Source organism: Trichosurus vulpecula, chromosome 3, assembly GCF_011100635.1.
Source record: "Trichosurus vulpecula isolate mTriVul1 chromosome 3, mTriVul1.pri, whole genome shotgun sequence".
Classification (NCBI taxonomy): Eukaryota; Metazoa; Chordata; class Mammalia; order Diprotodontia; family Phalangeridae; genus Trichosurus; species Trichosurus vulpecula.
In genome coordinates, this window is record NC_050575.1 from 176,961,468 (window position 1) to 176,977,992 (window position 16,525).

General features: G+C 38.9%; 1 protein-coding gene across 5 annotated transcripts in view; it reads left to right on the forward strand.

Moving 5' to 3' along the window:
* Positions 1-573: 573 nt before the first annotated feature.
* EHMT1 (euchromatic histone lysine methyltransferase 1) overlaps positions 574-16,525 on the forward strand; it is a 304,570-nt gene continuing 288,618 nt past the window's right edge. For 2 of the 5 annotated variants that reach the window (XM_036749450.1, XM_036749453.1), the window contains exon 1: positions 632-678. The gene's annotated coding sequence lies outside the window, so the exon portion shown is untranslated. Of the gene's footprint in view, positions 679-16,525 lie in introns of all 5 variants that reach the window. The other 3 variants (XM_036749452.1, XM_036749451.1, XM_036749454.1) reach the window with 3 other exon arrangements.

Sequence of the window (16,525 nt, forward strand, 5' to 3'; positions counted from 1 at the left end):
GGGTGACCATCGTTACCTGACTAACTAGCTGAGAGCGTACGTGTGGAGTGGATTTGTGATCGTGGACCTCCCCTTCCTGGAACTTCGGGTATGGGCTCTCCCGGGGGTTACTTGCACAGCTTGGGGACCGAGAAAAGCTGAGGATCTAGGTCCAGGATGCGTCACGACGCGCTCCATGCCTACTCTTTCGTTCCCCGCTGTGAAAACAGTTTCATGGGGGAGTCAGTAAACAAGCGTTTGTTAACTTTTCACTCGCTAGCTTGAGCGCCCGCACTGCCCGGAGCTGGGAGAGAGCGTTCGTAACCTTAACTCCACTCCATTCCGAACCACCCAGGTTCCCTCTAGCGCCGTTGACGCACTTGGTTTTGGCGTGCGGCGAAGTCACGTGGCACTCCAGCTGTGCGGAAAAGAGGGTTAGGGCGCCGCCATGACAGGCACGGTCAATGCGCACGCGCACGTCGGCTCGCCGGCAGAGGTCGGCTTCCTTCATTTCCTCAGTCCTAGCGGGGACGAACGGTTGCGGAGAGGGGCGGGGTCTCAGTGTGCGTGTGGCAGCGTGAGGGCGGGTCTTATGGACCAGAGGCGGGGCGCCGTGGGGGCGGGGCCTGTGTGCGCGAGGCGGGACGGGGGCGGGGCCACAGTCGGGGCACCCGGGCCATGGCCGCCGCGGATTCTGAGGTGGGTGAGTGAGGGAGGGAGGGAGGGAGGAAAGGACGGGCGGAGGGACCACGGGCGGGCGGGGGCCGCGGGGCCGTTGGCGGCTAAGCGAGGCGGGGGCGGGGCGCGGCGCGGCCTCTTCTGGCTTAGCCCTGGCCCGGGGACCGCCGCCAACGGCCCTGCTGCTCCTCCCCCGGGCCTGGCCGGATCGGCCCGCGCCGGGCCGCTTTGTGTGTGTGTGTGTGCGTGCGAGTGTGCGTGCGTGTGTGTGTTCGCGCGTGCCCGCAGGGCTCGGGCAGTGGGGGGGGGGGGGCGGGGACCGACTACGAGGACTGCAGCTGCTCCCGCGCCGCCCCTCATACGGTCTCTCGCCCGAGGAGTTAAGGGCCCGGCTAGGAGCGCGGGCGGGCACCCCTCCCCCGCTCGTCGCCCAGCCGGCCCTAGTTGCCCGCGAGGCAGGCTGGGGAAGATGCCCTGGCTTGGCTTCCCCCTCCCCCATACTTTCTCCCCCTAGGCCAAGGGTCTCCCTTCCCCTCCCTTCCCACCCATCCCATTCTATCTCCTCCCCTTCCCCGCCTTCCCCTTTCCACCCTATCCCCCCCCCCCATCCCATCCCATCCCATCCCGGCCCGGTAAACACGAGCCCTGATGTGCTTCCAGAAAGGAAAGTTAAAAGTAAATCCTAGGACAGAGGCAGACATCTGTGTGTCTGAAAGAGTTCTGGGCTTCGGGATGTGGGAGGCAGTTTAAAGGTTAGGCCTAGCATAGAAAAGACTGAGAACCTTTAAGACAAAAGAGTAGGGGGGCAGGCCGTGAGAGAGGAAGATGGGGTAGTTTGAAGGGAACTGCTAGGCCCATTCCCAAATATACTCAAGACAAGCTTGAAATGAAGAGAAACTTAGATGAGAGAATGGAGATAACTCTCTTTTCCTTGTGTTGAGCTTTCATTTGTGTAAATAAGACGTTCCAGATCACTTTCAATGAATAGGTGCGTATAAGTCTAATAGCACTTCATGGAAGCAATACTTTTACTTTTTGAGGACTAAGGAAAGCAAGATGGTACACTATTCCTCAACTTTTACCTAGAGATAAAACTAAACTGATTACAATCTAGTCAGAGGACAAACTTGTCTTCCTCTTTTGCTGGTTCTCACAGGTAGGGAAGTGATCTTTTTTTTTTTTTTTGACAAGTAAAGCTAGCAAAATTAAGGTTTTTATTAAGGCCTCATCACTAGGGCATAGAATATTGATGGCTTGTTGAGTACATGCCACTTTTAAAAATTATTAGTGTTCATTTTAGGGGAAAAGTTAGAGATTTTATGCAGCCTCACAAATGGCCTACCTATCTGTATTGAGGGATCTTTTTTGAAACTTGAGCTTAAAGGTCAGTTTGTTAGGTGTTAGAAGTTAGGTGTTGTTAGCGTGGTGTATGGAATTAACTATAAGTCTCCCTACAAGTGCTCACATGGTCTTATTTGAATGATATTAATTTTTTCTTTGGGACAGATGAATTTCAAGTGCCCAAAGGGGCACTTAAGAAAAAGAGCTCTAGATTTGGAGTCAGAAGACCACAATTTGAATCCTGATTTCCTGAATCTTATTAGTTGTGTTTAGTCAGTTAACCTTTCTGTGCCTCAATGTCATTATCTGTAAAATTGGCATAATACTTACACTATCTATCTTAGGGGAAGGATTTTAGGGACTGTACTTAATATATTTTATAACATTATATAATTATGAATCCATTGCCATTCCCTACCTCTCCTCTACCACCAAAGAATTATCTTTTGCTATAGGTTACCACTTCCTACTATGTTAGATCATTCTTAGAAATAACAATACTCTTTTGGTCTGGACTTGTGATTTTATCTCTGGGGAACTTTCTGGTGTGGAAACTATCTATACTAATAAAGATCAACAATTTTTCTGAAATTTAGAGTTTGATAGAATTGCCTGGTGGGCACTGAGGCTTACACATGATCAGATATCCAGTAGCTGTCAAAAGCTGGAATTTAGCACAGGTCTTCCTGACTCCAAGGCCCACCCTTTATCTGTTAGGGTAACCAGATTGTTTCTCCAGAGTGTGCTTGCATGCGCACATGCATACATGTATATGTACATGTATGTATGCATACTTGTGTATATATGTATGTATGGTGAACACTTTAATTCTCCAGTATATTTTTAATCACATATAATAATCGCTGATTAAATGCTTAGCATAGTAAGGTCAGTACATTGCTTTGTACCTAGTAGACATTTAATATTTTTGACTATTTGTAGAATAATGGAATGAGGTGTATCTAAAACAAATTTGAAAATTACCTCTGTTAGACATTGCAAGGTCAGTACTGTTGTACTGGTTTTTTTGCTTTGTTTTTGGAGAGGGGAAGGCAAGGCAGTTGGGGTTAAGTGACTTGCCCAAGGTGACGTTGCTAGTAAGTGTGTCAGGTGTCTGAGGTCACATTTGAACTCAGGTCCTCCTGACTCCAGAGCCAGTCCTTTACTCATTACACCACCTAGCTGCCCATTGTATTGTGCTTTTGAAAAATGGTTGTTTGGAATTCTGTAAACTTTTCTTCATGTACCATAATCAATCTCTGTCAGAAGTTGATTGACTGGCTTTGAGAACCTGGGCAAATCACTTAACCTCTCAGTACCTCAGCCGCAGGTAATTCTTTAAGACTAAATTGTAGAACATTTTCCTCTTGGCTTTGATAGAGGCAGTTTCCTCAAAGGGAGTTCCCTACATTTACTAAGTGACAAGTCTTAACCAAAAACCAAAACAAAAAACAAAAAATAAAGGGATAGGAAGAGGAGAAAGCTCTGTTACTGTCAGTATACTACTTATTTGGGACAGAACCCACAGAATACTGCTTCTACACTCATAGATTCTTAGAGTGGGAGGGGTTCTTTTAAATAGTCATACAGTTAAATGTCTACCAGGATTTATAGTAAGCCCTCCAGGTGCCCCCCCCAACTCTATGATAAGTCTCCATAACCATGTTCTGTTTTCATAACTAAGTTCTGTTTTCATATACCTGGTGACAGAGAACTTGTGAGGTAACTCTTTCTGTTCTGTTTTTGGACAGCTCTGATTGTTACACTGAGCTGAAATCTACTACTCCTCTGTAGTATTTATTATCCTCTGTAGAATTTACTACTCCTCTGTAGTTGTGTCTTCTGTAGCCACACAGATTATTTAATCCATACATATGGCAGCCCTTTAAATATTTGAAACCTATTATCATGTTTACTGTAGGCCTCTAGGTTAAACATTCCCAGTTTAAAAAAAAAAGACATTCCTCCTATGACATTATTTCATATAAACTTGCTGTCGTGGTCACTCTTTCATGGACTTGATTTAGTTTGTCAGTTCCCTAAAGATGTAGTGCCCAGAATTCAACACATTGAAGATTGGTCTGATTTTTATAGTGTTCAGCGAGACTTTTACTAATATAGCCTAAGAGTACTTTAGCCTTTTTGGTTATATCACATGCTACTGAGGATTCATAAGCAGTAAATTAATATACCATTGATAATTTTCACATGAACTGATGTTAAGCTAAGTCTCTGCCATTTTGTGCCCTCTGAGATTGAGTTTTGAAAATTTTGTTGCAGGACTTTACGTTTATTTTTATTGGTTTTCATTTTTTACTGTTTCAAACTGTTCCAGTTTGAAAGGTCTTTTTTACCTCTCCCTTACAGCTTTGTATTATCTGAAGACTTGGCAATGTATTGGATATGGGGAGGAGGTGAGGGAGAAGGAAGAGTTGAAGGATGAATTTGAAGTTACTTTTCTGAGTGACTGAGTATTTTTCATAAGCCTTAGTTCATTCTCTCTCCTTCAGACAGTTGTGAAGAAAATTTTTGATGAAACTAGCCTTCCCAACACCATTGTCACAGATTTCTGGCACACTTTGGTTAGATACATGCTCTTCCATTTTTTCTTGTTCTTTTTAGTTCTAGGTTCTTCTGAGAGTTCATGACTGTCATTTCTTTGAACTTCTTAAGGTCTTAGACATGTGTGACTATGTCCAGCATTTCCTTCCTTGATTTTCATGGTCACCTGTTGCTAGGTTCTTATTACTTTTATTTCACCAACCAGTTCCTCCTTGTTGGTCATAGATTGTCATGGTCATTGTGTATGTACAAATTACTGTAGATTCAGAGTATCACTTCCCCTACTTGTGTTCTCTATGTTCTGAGAAAGAAGATTGTTGACAAGGTATCTTAGGAATTTATCAGATATCTCCAGACTCTGGAATGAGACTTCTAGCAGGTGTCAGGATAATTGAAGATATCCATAACCATGTAACTTTACTTTTCTGCTAGTTTTGTAATCTATATTTGGGAAGTATTATCCATGTCTTCCATCTGTGCAAGACAGCCTATGATATACTCCAATAATAACACTTGTTTTTTCCACTCCTTTTATCTTCATGCATATGCTTCCCTTCTCAGGTTGTGGATTTCTGTGTGTGTGTGTGTGTGTGTGTATCTTTGATATGTAGTGCTACTCTTGCGCCTTAGATCTGTTTCTTTTGTATAAAATATTTATATTATGGTCTTTCTATAAGCTCTGTCCCACCAGATGTTTGAGAAGTCTTTATCCCTTCTATTTGTTAAAATAATAAATTTATTTTGATTATTATACATTGGTTTGTAAGGATGTATTGATCCTGTTCTTGTCAGTAGTTTAGTCCTTTGAGTTTTTGAATATATTCTCTACTACTTTCTTTCATACCTTGCTGTACCTTTTGTGCTGCCTTCTTTTCTCTTTGTTTTTTCAGTTTATAGCCTCCTAATCAAATTGGCACATACTCAGCTTTCATGGTCTTAACCATCTTTCTAGCATTCTGGCTAAGTCTGTGATCCTCTGATCCTCCTTTTTCTTCAAGAGTTACAACTTTTAATTGGAAGAATACTTGAAAATAGCACCTGTACCCAGAACACCTTTAGTTTTACTGTCCAGGACTTCATGATCACTACAAATACTATAAAAGGCTATACTGGTTGTTTCATTTGTTTCCACATAAATTAGCAGATGTAGATGATGTCTAACAGTCTCAGTGGAATTCATTTTGTCTCAGAGGCCACAGGATGATAATACTACTCTCTCCATTGGACATGTCAGTTCTACATATGGGTCCCTCTTTACTGGTCAGCGGGTTATTAATTATCACAATTTACTTATTTTTTCTTAGCTTCAGGTCCAGGTTTTTTTTAATATGTGCTAATGCCTATGAATCATTATTGTTTTGTATTATAAGGGATAAGGGTTGGATCCATTTTCTACAGAAGAGCCTAAAAGTTTATAGCTAAAAGTTCCCCTTTTTCATCTTTAATGTGTTCTTCCACTTGCCGGTAATTCAATTGAATGAATTTTAGAAAGTGCCTACTGTGTGTAAAGCTAGATAAGCTAACTAGGTGCTGAGGAAACAGACAAAAATGAATGTTCTGCCTCCTTATCTCTGCCTCAGGATGCCTTGTGCCTTCAACTCAAGTATTACCTTCTACAAGTAGAAAGCCTTTCCCGATTTCCCTCTCCAGGCTTAGTCTCCATCACCCCACAAATTACTGTGTATTTACCTTGTATGTATTTACTCAAATATGTATACTTTGTTTCCTTTGATAGACTGTAAGCTCATGGGCAGGAATTATTTTTCTTTTTTATATGCCCAGTGCTTAGCATGGTGCCTGGCACATAGCTGCTTAATGAATGTATATTGATTGCTTGAAATTATCTCTGCCCTGAGGAGCTTATATTGTATCCTCTTGACTCTGGTTTTGATAACCATCAGTTTCAGAATCTTTATTTAACTTCCTTCATGGGTTATTTCTTTTGTCTTTTTGTATCATAAAGCAGTTTTGTATTTACAACTTTAGTAGATCTCTGATTTATCCTATCCAGGCCTTTATATTCTGTGTGAATCTTTTTCTTGTCTTCCCATGAGTCCTCCATAGGGGCCTGCATTCAGTATACTGGGGGCTTTTTTCTAGACTAGGCGTTCTTAATCTAGGGGCTATAAACTTGATTTTAAAAAATTCATAACTCTATTCCAGTATAATTGGTTTCTTTTGCAATCGTTTGTATATTATGCATTTTAAAACATTATTCTGAGTAGGGGTACATAGATTTCATCAGGCTGCCAAAGAGGTTTATGACACAAAAAAGGTTAAGAACCCCTGTTTTAGACCTTTTCACATTCTGCAGAGATATCACTAAAGCACATGGGCTATCCATCAATTATCTTTTGTTCTCACAGCATGGCTAACCAAACTCTTTTTCAGTCATGAAAAGGATATCTAACGATATCCTTTACACCACTTCACCCATGTCATTCTTTCTTGGTATTATTCTGCAGCCTATTCATGCCCACTAAGCACCTCTCCATTGACCTTCTGATGACCTCTGATTTAAATCTTTGGAAAGCTGGTACTCTGTAAGTGGAGCTATATAGCATCACCATAGACTATTGATGTTAAAAAGATGGGTTACTGTTTCAGTGAAAAATTTTGGGATGATTAAAAGCACTATTCAGTTTTCCAAATGTAATCCAGCCTGTTCTTTGTCAATTTAATTCCAGGCCTAATTCATTATTCATCTACAGTGTCTACACACACACCCACGCACACTTTTTAGGGGCTAGTTGCTCAGGCTAGAGAAGAGACATTTTTCATCCATTTGTCTTTTCTTGTGTAGATGGCTATACTGAAATCTTTGATGGTTATTGAACTCATTTTGGAGGCTCCGAAGTGTTTTAGAACTTGATGAAATTAGCATAATATCATTTGTAAACAGAAGGAGTTGAAAGACTTGACTTTTTTTTCAGCTGTGTGTTGGACATTATCCATGACAGTGGCAGACATCTAGGCAAGCATTGCTTTTTATTAATCAGAGGATTATTAAAGTTATCTCTCATTATATGATTTTAATAGATGGGAGACTCCTTATAAGAATCCTTTGAAATCTACCTAAGCAATGTTTTAAAAAATATAGTCAACAAATAAGTTCATTGGGATCTTTAGTCACTATACCTTTGAGTAAGTGATCTTTTTCTGAAAGCTATGTTTTCTTCTCAAATACATATCAAGGATGTCCTTGTCACTGTCACTGGTGGAGAAAATAGTAGAAATTTATACTTTTTTTTCATGTTTGGGCTATTACCCTCCAGTTTCAAGTTTGAATGTTTTGAAGGTGAACAGGTTTAGTTGAGTCTCAGTGAACTTTCTGTAAACTTTCCCCCCTCTTTCAATCGCCAAGTATTTATTAAGCACCTACTGTGTACTAGGCTAAGTGCTAGAGATACAAGTAAAAAGAATGAAACAATCCCTACTCAAGAAACTTAAATTCTAATAGAGGGCACAATTACGTATGTAAATATATACAGCATAAATAGAAAGTTAATAAATACAGATATATACAAAGTAGTTAAATACAAAAGGGTTTAAAAGGGAGGGGGCATCAGGAAAGGCTTCATGCAGAAGGATAGTGTTTTATCTTCATCTTAAAGGAACGGAGGGACTTCTATGAGGTGGGGCTAAGGAGGGAATGCTGTCTAGGCATGTAGGATAACCATTACAAAGGCAGATGAGACAGGAGATGGAGTGTTTTGTATGAGGAGAGAGAAGGCTGGTTTGGCTGAATTAGAGTGTGGGAGGGAGAGTAATGCCCATTGAGGCTGGAAAAATAGGTTAGGGCCATGTTGTATAGGGATTTAAAAGCATATATAGGAATATAAACATATTTATATTTGATTCTAAAAGCAACAGGAAGCCACTGGCGTTGATTGAGTAGTGAAGTCACTTGCTCTGTGCTTAAAGAAAATTACTTTGGCCGAGAGATCCTTCAGGAGACTATTGCAAGAATCTAGGTGAGAGGTAATGAGGGCCTGAACTTAGGTGGTAGCCTTTTTATTGAAGTCATTGAGTATTAAAGTATAGATTGATTTAATTTGGAGAGTCTTACTGAGTTCTTTGTAGAATTTTTCTACCTCCTCATCCTCTACTGCAAATGTTGTTGCATAAACTGAAATTATCTTCATGGTTATCTTTTTGAAACTTCTTTTCAAGGGTTCCATGATAGGAAGTGATCAGGTGGTCCATGGAATTGTTTCCTATTGCCTTTGGATGCACAATAAAACCAACTCTGATAATTCCTATATTTGCTTTTCCCCGGGGAAACCAGTGAGTCATCCTTCTATTAGCATCAACTTCATTTTGTTATGGTTTCATTTATAGTGAGATTGTTAATATTGATATGATTCAGTTCCTTCAGTAATATAACTCATTGGGTCCTGGACAAAGATCATGCATTTAGAGAACCAGCAATTAAGTTAATGTTTATAATTGGTTAAAAACCTGTGATTGTTAGTACCTTTTGTTCCCCTCTGCTTACCTCTGTTTCTGTAGCCTCAGAAGTGGAAGTGAGGGCAATAGCACTGTGGGTCATTTTGTATTTTTCTTTGTTTTTTTGGATTGCTATGGCCAAATAATGTGTTACTAAGTGACTGGCTTGCTGGTGAGAGTTCCCTTTGTATTTAGGCTCGTGAAAAGCAGACATAGTTTGTTGCTAAGACCATGCTTAAAATCTTTTTAGAATTGTGTAAACTTCAGAGCTTATGGATAGCCTTCACCAAAATAGGGTCACCTTTATGCCATGATGAGGTATGAGTAGAACTTGCTTTATTTAAAGTAAATTGTTTTTATGGGTTCATCTTTTAGAAAAACTCTTGCTTAGAAAAAGCATAGTTTGTGATAAAAATAGCTCTATTTAGGCATTATGTTATTTCTTTATCATTGATTGTGGGTTAGTAGAAATAGTACTGGACTAGAAAATCAGAAGACCTAGGCTCAAAACATAGTAGGCTTAGTCACTCTGGAGAAGTCAACTTAAAATCTCTGGGTCTCATTCAGTCAAATCACTTAATAAGCATTAAGTGCCTACTATGTGACAAATACTGTCCAAAGACAGTAGTGAAACAGTTTTTGCTTTCAAGGACCTTTCATGCTGTCAGGGATACTTTCAAACAGTAAACAGTTGACTGTCAAATAATCAATAGTTAATAAGCATTTGTTAAGTGCTTACTGTGTGCCAAGCACTTTACTAACAGGAGCATGAAATTTGTTCACAGAGAAGTAAATACAATATTTCCAGTATACCAAAAATTATCCCCACATGATGATTTGGGGAGGTACACTAACAAATGAGAGACTCAGGAAGGATCTCTTGAAGAAGGATGCACTAGAGGTAAGTCTGGAGTGGAGTTAAGAGCACTCATGTCTATTATTTCTTTGAGCTTTTTGAGTTATAGATGTGTCTGACTACGTTTAGTTATTTCCCTCCTTGACTATCATGGTTGCATGTTGCAAGGTTCTTACTGCTTTTACTTCATCAACCAGTCTCCTTTTGTGGGTCACAATTACTGTAGGTTCAGAGTAGCACTTTCCCTACTTGTGGCTTGCCTTTCAAGCCTTACATATTACTCTATTTCATGTACTCTGTGGTTAAGCCAAACTTGTCTTCTTACTGTTTCTTACACAAGACACTGTGTTTCTCTGACTTTGCTAGTTTCTTTTACCTTTTTTCCCCTGCTTGGAATGCTTTTTTTTCTTAATTCTGTCTCTTAGAATCCCTGATTTCCTTCAAAGCTGAGCTTAAGCATCTCTTAAATGAAGCTTACCTGATCTTCCTCCCTGCTAATGACTTCTGCTTTCCTCATTACCATGTATTTATTTTGAATACATTCATATTTGTAAATGTTACCTTCCTTTATGGAATGTAAGCTCCTTGAGGGCAAGGGACTGCTTCATTTTTTGTCTTTGTATTTCTAGAGGGGTGTGTGTGTGTGTGTGTGTGTGTGTGTGTAGACAATAGACATTGTAGATGAATAATGAATTAAGCCTAGAATTTAATTGACAAAGAATTGGCTGGATTACATTTGGAAAATTGGATAGTGCTTTTAATCACCCCCAAATTCTTCACTGAAACAGTAACCCATTTTTCTTCTCTGGATTCAGGATCATATCATTAAAAGAGGAAAAAGTCTTTCACAAATGATCGTGTTAATTTATGCTAAAAACTCTGTAACATATAGGGTGAGTAGGATTTTTTTAAAAATATGACAAAGTGTATCTAAACCCAAAAGCTACTGTTATATTCATTGGAGAAACATTAGAAGCTTTCCCAGTCGATTCAGTGGTAAAGTAAGGTTGCCTTCTTTACCTGGTATTATTTGACATCATTCTAGAAATGCTAGGAATAGTAATATGACAAGACAGAGAAATCAAAGGTGTAAAAATAGACGAAGAATGGAGAAAACTATCCCTATTTACTCATGACTTGTTGGCTAAGTTAAAGAATCCTGGAGAATTAGCAAAGGAGCTAATTGAGACAATAGCTTCAGTAAAGTAGCAGTTATAAAATAAGCCCACAAACATCAATAGCATCTCTGTATATGAATCCAGGAGGGATGAAAAGGGAAGTTCCATTCAAAATAACTACAAAATGCCTAAATTGTTTAGAGGTCACTGACACTGGACACTGGACACTGTTTAGAGGACACTGACAAACCACACTGAGTATCTTTATAGTACGGTTACAAAATAGTCCTTAAAGTGTATCTCTTTTGACTTTCTTTGTATCCTCAGCCTGGTACCTGACATGGTAGACACTTAATAAATTTTTAACGACTTGACTATGTTTATAGCTAGCATTTCTATAGCACTCTAAAGTTTGGAAAGTGCTTTGCATATGTTATCTCGTTTGATCTCACAATAATGTAGTTGTTATCATTATCTCCATTCACAGATGAGGAAACTGAGACTGAGACAGGTTAAATAGTCTATAAATGATGATGTGCCCAGTGGAATCAGACAGCTATTAAGGATCTGAGAGGAGATGTAAAGAACAACTTAAATAATTGGAATTTTATTTGGAATTTGTGACTAGAACATGCTGCTATAATAAAATGACAGTACCATTGAAATTAATTTATAGGATTAGTGCTATTTACTTTAACCACCAAGAAGATATTTAAAGAGCTAGACAGAATAATATTCATTTAGAAGAATAAAGGCAAAATTAATGAATTGTTGTTGATTCTGAGAGTCATAGAATGGTGTATTTTCACTGAATTAGCTGTTTTTGAAGATAAACTATGATGGGACTCACAAATGGCTGCTGTTTATATGGACTTTGAAATAAACTATGTTTTTAGTGGTGCCCTCTCTTATAAGCCTCTCCCCAGGAATTAAAAAAAAATGATATTTAACAAGTAATATAAACATTAGTCACTCTTTCTTATCTTTGCCTACCTCTTGTCCCTTAATTTCTCCTTGATAATTTGTGTCCTAACTTCAGTTCCTGACTAAGTTCTGCCCCTTCCATGAACAGACCTGACCTATCAGTCATATCATTGATCATTGTTTCTTTGTGAATGTTGAGCCAGGTATTAGGTGAGGAAACAAAGCTGCTTCATTTTAATGTATGGATGAGTTCTTTTTTCCCACTGGCTAGGAAGACAATGGACTTTGTTGCCATAGAAGGTTATTTGCAGAGCAGAGAGGCTCAGTGCTCACATGCTTTTTAGCTAGTGGAAAAGGCATAGCAGTCTCCAAAGTAGCTGAGTAGAACGTCTCTTTTCTCCTTTGGAGAGGTAGAACGGAAAAGGAACCTGCTATTCCAGTTGGGATGCGTCCTACTATTCCTTACTCAAGTGTTACCTCTTATGGGATATTGTCCATTTTTAGTCCGTAAGTATGAATGTGAACCTAGTGGAGGGACTGTTTTATATCATGAGAGAGGAGAGGGAGAGAATGTAAACTACTCTTGGGAAGGTTGCTTGCTAGACTTACCTACTTTCCATTATGAAATTTCTATAATAGAATATTGTTTGTCTTGTGTGACAATATTTAGTAGACTGTTAAGTGGTCAAAAATTGACTTGAAAATTATAGTTAGACTTTAATTACCTTAGGTAATACAAAAGAAAGTCCCTGTGATGCCATATCCCAATTTGGTAAACCTTAGCATTTTAGAGCTGTGAGGTATCTGAAGGTCTACTTGGGATGGCTTAGTGGGAATAGTTCAGTAAAATCTGAAAGCAGTGACTTGGAAGTTTGTTTTACTCTCTGCTAACAGTTTTATGTCTTTAAGACAAGTTGGGCCATTGTATCTCCTTCCCCCATGCATTCTCACTGGCCATCCCCCTCTCCCCCAGCCCCCCATCCTTGGAATGTACTCCTTACTCATTTTGGCATCTAGGATTCCTTGTATTCCACCTGTGTTCAGCCCTGGTGCCACCTCCTCCTTAGCCTTCTTTCGTTTCTCCGGTTGTTGCTCTCTGTATCCTTAAATTGCCATATCTTATTTATGTATGTGAATTTCCCAGAAGTGCAGGAATTTTTTGTCTTTGTAGTTATAAAATCACAAGATTTAGAGCCGGAAGGGAGGTCATCTAACCAACTCCCTCCTTTTATAGATGAGGAGTTTGAGTCTCAGATATATGAAGTGACTTGCCCAAGGTCACACAGATATCAGACATAGGATTCAGAACTAGGTCTAGTTTCCATACTGAGAGTCCTACCTCCTAATGAAATCATAGATCCAGACCCCCAAAACCCCTCCAAAATAACCACCAAAACTTAACTTTTGTGTTTCAGTTTTTTTTAAATCTTTAAAAACAAAAAATAATATCCGGAAAAATCAAGGCAATAGAGGTAAAATTAAGTAAGGTGAGTCTTTTGTTTTTTGTTTAATCATTTTTCAGTTGTGACCAACTCTCCCATGATCCTATCTGGGGTTTCTTGGCAAAGATACTGGAGTGGTTTCCCCTTTCCTTCTCTAGCTCATTTTGCAGATGAGGAAAGTGAGGCAAAACCCATGGTCACATAGCTAGTAAAGTGTCTGAGGCCAGATTTGAACTTAGGAAGATGAGACTTCATTATTCCAATCTGGACACTATTCACTGCGCTACCTAGAGTGAATAATGGCTTAAAAGAATTGTTTTGATCTTTTTATTGGCATCTGTAAGCATACCAAGTCTATAAAAGCAAGCTATAGTGAATGTTAGTAGAAACATATATTGCTTCTTATGTCCTTATTTTGCAGTAATAAAAAAGTTTAAAAGATTGCTATCAGAATAAGTATATAAATTTGAGGAAATCACTGGAAGGAAATAATTAGATTATTTAGCTATAGAAGCAACTAGAAATATGTGAGTCAGTATACAGAAATGAGGTCTGAATGTTAAAATGCTTACTGTTTGCTTTTGAGTAATATTGCAAGGATTTAGTATGTGGCTTTGAACAGGGAACTAGGTGTACTTAAAGTATGCTAGTAAGATGTTACTTCATTTAACTCAACACATGTGTTGCGAGAACTCACTGTATGAAGAACACTGTGTTAGGCTCAAGGGATAAATAGCACAAACAGGGCCTTTAGTATGAAAAAGAAATGGTTAATTTAGGGGATGGTACAGAAAATGTCAATAAGAATGATTAATGAATCAGATCATTATTCAGTTTGATGGTTGTGTGTTAATATGCCTAACTTCAAATAGTGACTCAGAGGAGTTAGAATAACAGTAATAGTGTCAGTAATTTATATTGCAGTTTCCAAAGCACTTTCTTCACTATTACAATGGAAGGAAACTTGAGCATCAGTTCATCTGAAATGAGAGGACTGGATTGATCTTCATCGAAAGGACATTTAGTTCAACCCCTTTGTTTTACATGTGAGGAAATTGAGACCAAAAGAAGTAAGACAACATTCTCAGGGTCACCCAGTTAATAAGTACCAGAGCTAGAGTTTGAATGTAAGTTTTTCTGATTCTAGATCCAGCACTATTTTTTTAAGCTGGTACAGCACTGGCTTAAATATTCTATCCATCTTTAAAGACACAATTCAGATGCTGTCTGCTATTTAAAACCTCCTGCAATTCCTCTTATATGTCTTCCCTGTCCCTTAGAGAAGTGAGTGATTTTCCCCTTCTTTGAACTCTTGTAGCACTTGGTACTCCTCTTTCACACTTATATTCTGTATTACAGTTATTTGAATAGAGTTACTATAATTACAAGAATATCATGTACTGGTAAGTCTATGAAGCATTTGGATAATGATATTAATTTATATAATAAGCAAGTGCTTTTATTTTAGTTTAACTTTTACAAAGGAATGTTTACTTCAAAGCTAAAACAAGAGCAAACATACAAACATTGGCCCTCAAATGTAGGGGTGTAATCCTTCTACACTACCTCAGTCTCTGGGGAGGGGGGAGTAGAGATTAGGTTCACAGCTTAACTCAGGCCTTCATAGCATCAGTCCTACCAAGTTCCAAGCTTTATGTGCTGTGACTCTCCCTCTTCCCCCACCCCCCAAATTATGGGGATCTTGACTGGCAGCAACATCCTGCCTATAATCCTGGGCTCACAGGATCCCCATGGTTCAAGATACCAGGTTGGGGACTGTATTCTCAGTACCTAGGACAAAGGAAAAGGACAAACAAAACAGACTAGATCACCAAAACCTGTTTCTTGGGATCATGTGGTCAGGGAGAGAGAAAGTCAGTCTACAAGCGTTTATTGAAGTGTTTACTAATAGTGTGCTAAGAAAGCACTGGGGATACACATTCGAAGTGGCGGGGGGAAGCTTAAATTCTAGTGGGAGAAAACCAGGAATAAAAAGGGAGCTGAAAAGAGGAGGAGTAGGTACCCAGGTGGAAGTATGGTGGCTAAAACTAATGAAGTATAGCAGATTTGAGGCCCTTCCCCAAAATAAAGGTTCCTGGAAAAACTCAGTATTGGTAGAAGGGACTCACAAGAGCAGAGAGTCAGGAGGCAGATGAGACATGGTAGAGTAGTTACCCCTGCCTTTCCCTGCTTACTAGTATCATTTCCCTTTGCCCCTGGATTTGGCATGAAGAGAGAGAGTGACAAGTGCTTTTAAGATATAATTTCACTCATATATAGTTGAATCCTGAGTGTTATCACCTATCTGGTACACTTATACGAGACTATTCTGTTTTTGCTTGAAATTTTCAAAATGTTTCCATTAGTAAGTACAAATAGACAAATATATTAACAAGAAAATAAGAAAAATGAACAGTGAGACAAAGAATAGAAAATAATGATACTGGGTCTTATAAATTCTGTGATTTACTGATTATTAATCCCCCAAGCTCAAATGTATATATTAATTTTAAACTAGTAGTAATTCAGTCATTTTTTTTCTGTGACATCATTTAAACATTTCCTTTTTTCTTTTTTTGTTTTGTACTTAATAAACATCAATTATTTGCATTTTCATATGCACAGGACAGAAAGAATAGGGTATTTTTGAATGAAACCACAAATCTACAATATGTACAGCCAGCAATTTTACAAAAGAACATTATAAATTCAATGTTAGATAAAAAGCTATACTGCTTTTGTTTCTCCCTTCAGACTTCTTCTGTTTCTTTCTTTGCATTAAAAAAATACAAGGGCCCTCTTTTCTTTTCTTTTTCCTTCTTGGCAGCAGCCCTATTGCTCGTCCTCTCTCCTGCAAAAAAAAATAAACAAAAACAAAGCCTACTATGTAACAAATAAGCACAGCTGAACAAAACCATCATGTACTTGCCTCATGTCAAAATGTGTATCTCAGTGTGTCTCTTGAGTATTCCATCTCATTGTTAGGTTGTGGTAAACCTGCTTGATCCCTAGTCCTATGGCTAAGTGATTGGTCAATACATGCATTGATCTGAGTTCTTAAGTCCCATAGTTGTTCTTTTTTTATACTGTTTACAAATTGGCTTCCTTATTCTGCTCACTCCACTCTGCTTCAGTTCATATAAGTCTTCAGATTTCTCTGAATCTGTCCCTTTCAC